The sequence below is a fragment of the Dipodomys spectabilis genome, unplaced genomic scaffold, assembly GCF_019054845.1.
Source record: "Dipodomys spectabilis isolate Male_0828 unplaced genomic scaffold, ASM1905484v1 ptg000195l, whole genome shotgun sequence".
NCBI lineage: Eukaryota > Metazoa > Chordata > Mammalia > Rodentia > Heteromyidae > Dipodomys > Dipodomys spectabilis.
In genome coordinates this window covers 1,088,042-1,099,698 of record NW_024870872.1, presented here as the reverse complement: position 1 = coordinate 1,099,698, position 11,657 = coordinate 1,088,042, and the positions used below count along the sequence as shown (strand labels likewise).

General features: G+C 36.3%; 1 non-coding gene across 1 annotated transcript; it reads right to left on the bottom strand.

Moving 5' to 3' along the window:
- Positions 1 to 825: 825 nt before the first annotated feature.
- LOC122121725 lies at positions 826 to 932 on the bottom strand. The gene has a single exon (XR_006150030.1). It is a non-coding gene; the product is annotated as a U6 spliceosomal RNA (small nuclear RNA).
- Positions 933 to 11,657: the final 10,725 nt, after the last annotated feature.

Here is an 11,657-nt window from a genome sequence, read left to right as displayed (position 1 = left end):
CCTCCCCCTTCCTTCCTCCGTCTAAATTGTAAAGTTCATTTTGCAACATAGTGTCTTGTGCATCACATTGTTACAATGGGTCAACCTGTATCCCTATTTGAGCATTTTTTCCCTTCCACTCCCCAAATTAAAGATGCATACATACAAGATGTAAGTGCACCAACTTCAAATACAGAGAAAACAGGGATTATAGCGTGGGGAGAAACATACAAAGAAACAAAAAAAATGACAAACCACATTATAAGTATGTTAGAAACAATAGCAAGAAACAAAAAACAACTTGGGTCCCTATCTTGGGGTTCAATTTCTTTAACATCATCTTATCTGTTTATATGCACATATATTTTGAACTTTTCTGCTTATTCTAGACATATATTCGTTATTGAATATAAGGGAAATCATGGGACCTATGATTCTTTGGACTTGGCTTACTTCACTCAATAAATTTTTTTCCAAGTCTTTCTATTTCCTAACAAATTGGACAATGTCATTCTTTCTGATGGAGGCATAGAATTCCATTGTGTATATATACCACATTTTCTTAATCCATTAATCTAATGGGGTCATCTGGGTTGGTTCCATATCTTACCTATCATAAATAATGCTACAATAACCATAATAGTGCTGGTAATTTTAGTATGGTCTTGTTTATGATCATTTGGTTAAATCCCTAAAAGTGGGATTACTGTGTCATAAGGGAGTTTTATGTGGAGTCTTTTGAGGAACCTTCATACTGCTTTCCAATGTAGTTGAACAAGTTTACACTCCCACCAAGAATGCAGTACAATTCCCTATGGCCACAGACCTTTCAACATCTGTTTTTGTAAAAATATGGAACGCTCTATGAATTTGCATGTCATCTTTGTACATGGGGCATGCTAATCTTCTCTGTAGCATTCCAATGTTCGTGTATGTGATGCTAAATTGAGCACAGAACATTTTTTATATATAAAGTATAATTTTTATTGATTTTATTAAACTAGACATTTCAACAAAAAGTAAGTTCAAAAGAATTGTTGTGAAATTTTAGAATCATGTATTTCATACATAAGCACACATTTAAGAATAAAATCAAGATAGACATGCCAAACACAAAATAATTCCAGATATTTGTAGTTCAAGAGATGTGTAGGAGGAGGAATTCAATTATTCTATGCAAGGCACCTGTCAAAATGAACATTGCAGCAAGTGTTAAGGTTTGTTAAAAATTTTAATGTTTTAAATATGCTTAATTTTGGGATTTTGCTTATATATGCCAAAAATAGGACTGTTTGGCAGGTATAAAACTTTTCTGTAAAGTATTTAAGATTTATGGTAGCAGACATTAAGTACTAAGTATATACATTTCAGAGCTTAAGGAAACTTTATTAATGAGAAGTTGCAAAGTCTTTGTGTAAAGAAGCAGAGTGAAGAATTAAGAGTTTAACTACACAGTTTCTGTTAAAACTTTAGGGATTCCTTACTTTATTTGTTAGCAAGGAATAAATGATGATAAAAGCCATAATGTACATATGCATGTTACTATTTACACACATACACATACACATGTATACATGCACACATGGAGAAAGACACATAATTACAACCAACAAAAGTTTCACCAGTTTTTGAATATGCCTTAAACGGAATACTCGGAACAATATATGTTGAAGATGTATTTGCCTCTAAGAGTTCTTTTACCACTCCTCTTATCTCTTAAAACTGGTAGTTTTAGAGAGATTTGACTTACAAAATGCAGTACAAGTGATAGCAAGTCACTTGGAAATCTCAGTAAGTATAAGTCATATGGTGTCTCCCTGCTCCTCAAGGAATGCTTACTCTTGTAGACACTCTCAACAACCAAAGTAGCAGGAGAATACCCTGGTAAAGAGTAAAGTTAAAAGTTAAAGTTAAAAAGAGTAAAGTTTAAATGGCGTCCTTATTGAGCTCGTTTTCCAACAGCCAGCATGAATTCCTAGGCAGATGAGTGAGTCCTCAGAAAACTGGACTCTACATATACATTTAACTAACCCATGTGAAAATTCTTATGTGAGAAATGCTGACTGAGGTCTTGCTGATTTCCTGGCCAAGAAAATAAGAAAAAAGAAGTATTTTTAATGTTTTAAAGTTTGAGAATAATTTGTAGCCTGCCAATAAATGTGTAGAACACAATTATACCAACTGACAAAAAAATGAGGGCATTTCATTTATTTGCTCCTGGAATTGGCCAGTGATTTTAGATGTGTCTACACAAAGTAGAATCAGCATAAATCAATCCAGCATTTCTTCGTTTAAGATATAAGGAAAGGATACTGATTGACCCATTGTTACAATGAGATATACAAGACACTCTATCAGAGGGTGGGTGAAGAGGGGAGGTGCGGAGGTGTGAAGGGAAGGGATGGTAGTGGAAAAACAAAGAAGGGGGTAACAATGCTCAATAAGAAATGTACTCGTTACCTTACTTATGTAACTGTAACCCCTCTGTACAGTATTTATAATAAAAAATATATATTAAAAAGATACAACAAAAACTTCTATACTTATATGAAGTTGTATTTGTCACTCAATATAAGTAAGGTATAAGTTTTAGGACCACAGGCTTATTACTTTGGATACTCAAAATCTTTACATGAACACAGTATATTATTTACATTAGAATCTACCCACAAACTAGTGCAGTACAATTGCTATGAGAATTTTTACTACATTCTATATTTGTAATGAAAACTAAAAGTATGTGCACTATCAACAGATACAAATTTTTTCAGATAAATTTTGTATGCAGTTTGTGGATGGAATTTGGAGAGCAATTTTGAAAAGCACAAATTTTATGAAAAAATCCAATCTGCAAATTGTAACAAGGAGCTAATACAGCATCATTGAATAGTATGGAACTTCAAGGAGAAGTACTTGAATTGAGAAAATAGCAGAAAGTTTAACAACCCAAGGAATTTTTGGAAATGCAGCTACTAGATTTCTCATGTAGAGCTTTCATAACAGTTTTTGAAGCACAAATCAGAACCTCACTGAAGTGTAGATGGTTTTCCCTCAACTTTCTGTCATGATCAGTCATTATCAATCAACATATAGCTAATCTTGAATAATCCTCTAATAAAATGTTGATGGAGTGTTTATATGCAGAAAATCTCAGAAGGCTAACTTTTTCCAATTAGGACAGTCTGTATTCTATGATCCAGCTGAGAGAAAACTAGGTAAGCATCCATTTACAACTTTCTGAATAATTCTGATTTTGCCCGCATTACTTATCTATCCATACCTGTGCCCGAGTGAAATGATTTTAAAAGAATTTATCATTTAAAATTTAAATTTAGGGTACCGGGAAGATAGCAGAGGAGAAGCTGGAAGGTAAACAAGCTCTCACATAGAAAGCAGTTTTAGTACTCCAGTGAAGAGTCCTAAGCCAGAGAATCACACCAAGTGTGCCATCACAGTACAGAGAGTAAGGCCAGAGAGGGAAAATCCAGGCAAGGAGACAAATCTGAGCACTTGCCAGCAGAGAGTCTAGGACAAAGGCTCCAGATGCAGCAGGCGAGAGGATTCTACTAAACACCAGCAAGAACCAACAAGGAACATACATCTTCATCTTTCAGATCACAGACCAGAGATGACCCAGGAACCAGACTCTTGTGTGAGTAGAAGCCTCACTTCCTCACACCTTCTCAGGGAGCAGAGAAGGGAAGGCCACTGCCCACTACCGGAGATCTCCATCTTTGATACTGGCAAAGGCCTGGCTGATCAGCTAGCTCCAACTCAGTCCTTGGATGAAAACAAAAAGTCATTTAGCAGGTAACAGGGACCTAACCTTACCTGCAAGGTTCAGCTCCACCTAGGGAAAATTCACCCAGCCCAGGCCTGCGCCAGCCCCAGGAGTGGCTTTCTTCACTGGGTAAACAGAGCCAGAGGTTGTCCCTCCCTACAGCAGCCTAGACAATCAATTGAAATTCAATACCAATAAACCCTGAGAATGGCTCCTGGTTGGGCTCTGTGACTGCCTCAGAAGCTAGCCCCTCAGGGAAAAGCTACTGTTTGCTGAAAGGCCTCATCTCTGCCCAGAACCTAGCCCCATCACAGCATCTCCAAACTAGAAGAAACAGCCATCACCCTTTTTTGTGATACTCAAAGCAAATCTCCCTCCCATTGAACTAGCCTGGGAGGAGGATGACAAAATCCTGGGTAAAGCAAAGCATTTTTCTGCCTGCTCAAACAAACTGACTTAAGAAAACAACTAAGCTACAGGAAAATCAAACACCATAAGGAGACCAGAGACTCCAACAAGAGACTGGTTATGGACAAAAGGGAGATACGGGATCTTCCCATCTCACCCCAAAAAAGCAAAGAACTCTTTTTTGGTACCTTTTATTAAAATTTTTAACATTTTTAATTTTTAATTAAAAAATTGTTTTCTATTAACTTTTTTTTCTTCCTCTTATAATTTTTATTTTAGGGGTATATGTGTGTGTGTGTGTGCTTTTTTTCATTTTTGTTTAGCTCTATTGACCATTTGATACTTTTTTCCTTTCTTTCTCATTCTTTTCACTTTTTCTTCTCTTTCATTCTTTTTTGCTTGATTTAATCATTCTGCTCATTCTCAGATATACCTGTATTAGATTATTAAACCTTATAACCCATTGTATACACACTTAATCCAGAAATTTATTACTGAATTCAAAACCTCTTAGACTTAAATTCCTTAATAGCCGTACTACCTCTATATACCTATATAAATTTTTAAGCATTTTTATTTTTTAATTTTTCATGTCTCCTTTCTATCCCTCCATTTCTCTTTTCCTATTCCCGTCCTAATCTGAATATTACGTTTTTAATTTGCATAATTTTTATGTGTTCCACTTTTTAAATTTAATTTTTGTTTTACTATTTTTCCTTGTCTTTTTTTTCCTCTTTCTTTTTTCCCCGGTCTCTACTATCATTCTATCCGACCTATTTCCTGCTTTGAGATTAGGACTAAGTTAGCTCTCCCTCTACCTTTCCAGAACCCTCTATTCCTATTTATACCCACATTTCTCACTAAACCTAATAACTTCTGATTTGCCAAATTCTTCTTTGCAGTTTGTAGCCTATTAATACATAGTTGTTTGATGTTGAAAAAATATATCTGTTGAACTAGATTATCTCTGCAGGCTTTTGACTGTGCAATTACATATTTTGTTGACGCTTGCCTTAAGATAGTTTTCTAGCACAAAAGTGGTGTTACCCTCATGTCAAAAGGGCAGAATAAGCAGGAAAAAAAAACAGAAGAAAAATGGCAAGTCTGGGTATCACAACTCCCACTCATGATAATCAGTGGACAGAACAGATAATGAATAATTCAGAGGAGAGCTCCCAAAAAACTCTACAAACACTAATGGTAAACATGGTAAATAAAAAGATTGAAAACCTGCAAAAGACTCTGTGTGAGCATGATAGGAAGAGAGAGGAGGCAAACCAAAGATCAAACAGGAAGCTGATGGGCGTGAGGAAGCTACTCAAAGATAGATAAAGGAATTGCATGAGCAGCTTGAGAACACTCAAAGACAAATAAAGGAATTGTGTGAGCAGGCTGAGATCAGTCAAAGAGAACTACAGGAATTGAATGAACGTGAAGAAGCTAATCAAAGAGTAACACAGGAATTGAGAGAGCAGGATGAGAATAGACAAAGATCACAAGAGGCATTCATGGAATCCATAAAGAGAGAGCTGAAAGACACCAGGCAGTCCACAAAGGGAATGCTGAATGGATCCCAACAGATGGAATGGGAGGCCACGGAAACCATAACCAATCAACTAAGTGATTTGAGAATAAACACTGAACACCAGATTAAGGAAGTAAATAATTTCATACAAGATCTAAAACAAAGATCCAACAAAGAATTTGAAGCCACAAACACTGACCAACTAGAAGGAAAAGAAAAAAAAGAGTAGAAAGTCTGGATAGTAGGATGGACCATGCAGAAGAATCCTGAGGATAGAAGACAGCCTAGATATTATAGAGAAAGGACATAAAATCATCCAAGACAAATCCAAGAAATATGATAGATCTATTCAACATTCAACCCTTGGAAGACACCATTAGAAGCCCTAATCTGAGGATAATGGGTGTAGAAGAGCACCTAGAGCCAGAAGTCAATGGTAAAGGAAATTTTTAACAGCATCCTAGCAGACAACTTCCCACACATGCAAAAAGATAGGCCTATTCAGATACAAGACGCTTTTAGAACTCCCAATAGACCAGGCCAAAACAGGACATCCCATTGTCACGTAATAATACTCACAGGATCAATTCACACCAAGGAAAAGATCCTTAAAGTTGTCATGGAGAAAAGATCAATCATCTATAAAGGGAAACCAATTAGAATCACCTCAGATTTCTCAGCAGAGACAATCAAAGCAAGAAGAGCCTAGAATGGTGTAAGCCATGCCCTGAAGACAAACATCTATCAACCAAGAATACTTTATCCAGCCATACTCTCCTTAATATTTGGAGGTCAAATAAAACCCTTCCATAGCAAAGAAAAATTGAAACAATATATCTCCACCAAACCAGCCCTACAAAAGAATCTTAAAGATGTCCTACACAGAGAAAACCAACAAGACAAAAATAAAGGCAAAGAAACAGCACCCAAACTGAGAATCCAAGAACCATAGGAAGAACACAGTTGCCGCAGTCCCGAAGAATTTGCATAAAATGCCAGGAACTCCCAAATACCTCTCAGTTCTCTCTCAACATTAACGGGCTTAACTCTCCAATTAAGCAACAAAGTCTGTGTACTTGGATTAAAAAGCAAGATCCCTCTATCTGCTGCCTTCAGGAGTCACATCTTGCACACAAAGACAAACACATTTTCAATTTTAAAGGCTGGAACAAAATCTACCAAGCAAAGGCCCCCATAAACAGGAAGGAGTTGCAAGCCTAATATCTGATAAAATAGATTTTAATTAATACTAGGGAAAATTCGCTACATACTAACTAAGGGATAACTCCTTCAGGAGGATATTACAATTCCAAATATCTATTTGCCAAACAACGGAGCACCCAAATTTGTCCAAGATCACTACTTTCCCTCAAATCCCACATAGATCCAAAGACATTAATTGTTGGGGACTTTAACATATAACTTTCTCCAGTAGATAGATGAACTTCGCAAAAATTCAACAGAGAAAACTCAGATATAAACAACTGTATAGACCAACTATATTTAACAGACATCTACAGAATATCTCACCCAGCAGTTTTAGACAATACGTTTTTCTCAGCAGCACATAGAACATTTTCCAAAATAGACCACATTTTAGGCCACAAAGAAAACATGTCCAAATTCAGAAACATTGAAGTTTTACCTTGCATTCTATCAGACCACAAGGGGATAAAATTAGAACTCAACACCAAAAGCCACCAAAGAAAGTCATGTAACACATGGATCCTGAAAAACACACTGCTGAATCACTAGTGGGTTATGGAAGAGATTAGAAAGAAAATTCAAATGTTCATGATATTCAACAAAAATGAACACACCAATTACTAGCTCCTCTGGGACACAGCAAATGCAGTATTCAGAGGCAAGTTTATAACTCTGAGTTCCTACACAAATAAATTGGAGAGAGCTGAAACCAATTTAATGAGACATCTGAGCCTCCTTGAAAAAGAGCAGCAAGATAAACACAATCCAGTAGATGGAAATAAATAATTAAAATTAAATCAGAATGAAACCAATTGGAATGTAACAAAAATAGAAAGAATCAAGAAACCGAAGAGTTGATTCTTCGAGAAAAATTAACAAAATTGAGAGACCCTTAGCAAATCTTATCAGAAAAAGAAGAGAACACACGGAAATAAACTCAGAGATGAGAATGGAAACATCATCACAGAAACAACTAAGATTCAGAACATTATAAACGAATAATTCTCAAACCTTTATGCTAATAAGTTTGAGAACTTGGCAGAAATGGACCTTTTCCTAACAAATACTGACATGCCAAAACTAAACCAAGATGAGTTGAACCATCTTAACAGGCCCATATTAAGCATTGAAATAGAAACAGCAATAAGAGACCACCCATCTAAGAAAAGTCCAGGACCAGAGGGTTTTATAGCAGAATTCTACAAGGCCTTCAAAGCAGAGTACACACCAATACTCCTCCAACTCTTCAATGAAATTGAAAGAGAGAGTTCGCTACCGAACAAATTCTATGAAGCCATCATTACCCTCATCCCCAAACCAGGCAGGGACCCATCAAAGAAAGAGAACTATAGACCCATTTCTTTGTTGAACATTGATGCAAAACTTCTCAACAAAATTTGGGCCAAGCGATTTCAACAATTCATCCAAAAAATCATATACCATGATAAAGCAGGATTCATTTCAGGGATGCAAAGCTGGTTTAATATACTCAAATCAATTAATATAATTCATCACTTTAACAGGAGCAAGGATAAGAACCACATGGTTATCTCAATAGATGCAGAAAAAGCATTTGAAAAGATCCAACATACCCTTTATGATGAAGGTTTTGGAAAAAATAGGAATCCATGGAACATTCCTCAATACAATAAAGGCTGTATATGACAAACCTACAGCCAGCATTATACTTAATGGTGAAAAAATAAAGCTATATCCTCTTTACTCAGGAATGAGACAAGGATGCCCACTCTTTCCACTTCTCTTCAATCTAGTATTGGAATGCCTAACTAGAGCAATAAGACAAGATGCAAATATAAGAGGGATCCAAATATGGAAAGAAGAAGTAAAACTCCCCCTCTTTGCAGATGACATGATCTTGTATTTATAAAATCGCACAGAGTCCACTCCAAAATTACTCAAGCCGATTCAAAACTTTGGCAAAGTAGCAGAGTATAAAATTAACGCTCAAAAATCAATGGTTTTTCTGTATGCCAACTATAAGTAAAGTGTGGCTGAAATTAGGAAAACAAATCCATTTGTAATAACCACACAAAAAATAAAATGCCTAGTAATTAACTTAACCAAAGAAGTGAAGGACCTCTATGATGAAAACTTTAAAAAACTGAAAAAGGAAATCAAAACTGAACTTAGAAAGTGGCAAAAACTCCCATGCTCCTGGATTGGAAAGATCAAAGTCGTGAAAATGGCAATACTTCCCAAGGCTATCTAAAAATTCAATGTGATACGTATCAATATTCCAACCTCATTCGTCAAGGAAATAGAAGAGGCAATCCAAAAATTCATATGGAACACTCAAAGACCCTGAATAACAAAAATGATCCTTAACAGAAAAAACAGTGCTGGAAAAATATCAATACCAAATTCAAATTCTACTACAAAGCCACAATAATCGAAACAGCTTGGTACTGGCACAGTACCAAGTACTCAGGACCAATGGAATAGAATTGAAAACCCAGAAATATACCTACAGACCTATAACCATCTAATCTTCGATAAGGGAGCTAAAAAATAGAACGGAAGAAAGACAGCCTCTTTAGTAAATGGTGCTGGCAAAATTGGTTAAAAACTTGTAGAACACTAAAGCTAGATCCTTATATATAACCCTGTAACAGAATCTACTCTAAATGGATCAAAGAACATGGAATCAAAGCAGACACTCTGAAAACATTACAGGATGGAATAGAAGAAACCCTAGGCCTTGTTGGCACAGGCCGAAATTTTCTTAATAGAGACCCAGAAACACAACAAATCATAGAAAGGTTGGACAAATGGGATTGCATAAAGTTGCAGAGCTTCTGCACGGCAAAGGACATAGCTAGGAAGATCAATGGAAGGCCACACGGATTGGGAGAAGATCTTCACTAGCCATACAACAGAGAAGGGTCTCATATCTAAAATATACTTGCAACCCAAAAAATTAAATCCCCCAACAAATCTTCAAAGAAACATCTGCCCAGTAAATAAGTGGGCTAAAGACTTAAAGAGAAACTTCTCTGAAAAGGAAAGAAAGATGGCCAATAGACACATGAAGAAATGCTCAACTTCCCTAGTCATAAAAGAAATGTAAATCAAAACAACATTGAGATACCACCTCACCCCAGTTAGAATGGCTATAATCAAGAACTCTAATAACAACACATGCTGGAGGGGATGTATTGTTGATGGGAGCGTAAACTTGTTCAACCAGTATAGAAATCAATATGGAGGTTCCTCAAAAGATTCCACATGGAGCTCCCATATGACCCAGCAATCCCAGTTTGGGTATTTACCCAAATGTTCACAAACAAGACCACACTAGAGTTTCCAGCACAATTATGTTTATTGCAGCATTATTTACCATGGCTAATATATGGAACCAACCCAGATGGCCCTTAGTAGATGAGTAGATAAAGAAGATGTGGTGTATATACACACTGGAATTCTATGCCTCCATCAGAAAGAATGACATTGCCCCATTTGTTAGGAAATGGAAAGACTTGGAAAAAATTATGTTAAGTGACATAAACCAGGCCCAAAGAAACATAAGTCCCATGGTTTCCCTTATTTGCAATAACTAGTATATGTCTGAGACAAACAGAAACTGTCAGACAAGTTGATGTGAGGGAAATGAACCCTAAGATATATATTCTAATGTTATTTCCTTCATGTGATTGTTTCTAACACATTTAAAAGATTATTTCTTTTTTGCTTTGTATGTCCCTCCCCCACTGTACAAACCCTGCTTTCACTGTACTTGATGTCGGTATAATTTGTGGAGGGGAAGGGAAAAAACAAATCGTTTAAATAATAGGGATACAGCTGGACCAATTACAACAATGAGATGTACATGTCATTATGTCGAAAACAAACTTTATAAGTTTGGTGGGGGGGGAGGGTTGGGTGGGGAGCGTGGAGAGGACGGGATGTTATGGGAAGGGGAAACAAAAGAGGAGGCTACAATGCTTGATAAGAAATGTACTCATTATCTTACCCATGTAATTGAAACCACTTTGTACAGTATTTTCACAACAACAAAAAAATAAATTTAAATATGGGATGAAATTTGTTCCAATAATGCATTGCATTAAGGTATTTAGGAATAACTTAAAGGTGCATAAGATTTTTTTTTTTTTGGAAATGAAAGGATATTGGAATTTGGTTCTCTATATTTTTTTTAAATTTTTTGTGAACATACTGTACAGAGGGGTTACAATTACATGGGCAAGATAATGAGTGCATTTCATATCAAGCATTGCAGCCTCCTCCTTTGTTTACCTTCACATCCCTTCCCAGCTTCCCCCAGCCCCCCACTCAATTCTCCCCCCACACACACCAAAGTTGTAAAGTTCGTTTTCGGCATAGCAACTTGTACTTCTCATTGTTGCAATGGGTCCACCTGTATCCTTAAACGACTTGTTTTCCCCCGTCTCCTCCACAAATTATACCGACATCAAATATAGTGAAAGCAAGGATTATACAGTGGGGGAGGGACATACAAAGCAACAAAGAAATAATCTTATAAATGCGTTAGAAACAAATGCATAAAAGAAAAAAACATTTAAATGCATATCTAAGGGTTCATTTTCCTAACATCACATTATCTGACCTTTTCTGCTTGACTTATACATATATTAGATATTGCAAATAAGGGAAACCATGGGACCTACGTTTCTGTGGGTTTGGCGCTGCATTTTAAGCAATTTGCTTAATAGAATAGGCAAAATAAAATTTACATTTGCAGCAGACTTGACACATTAA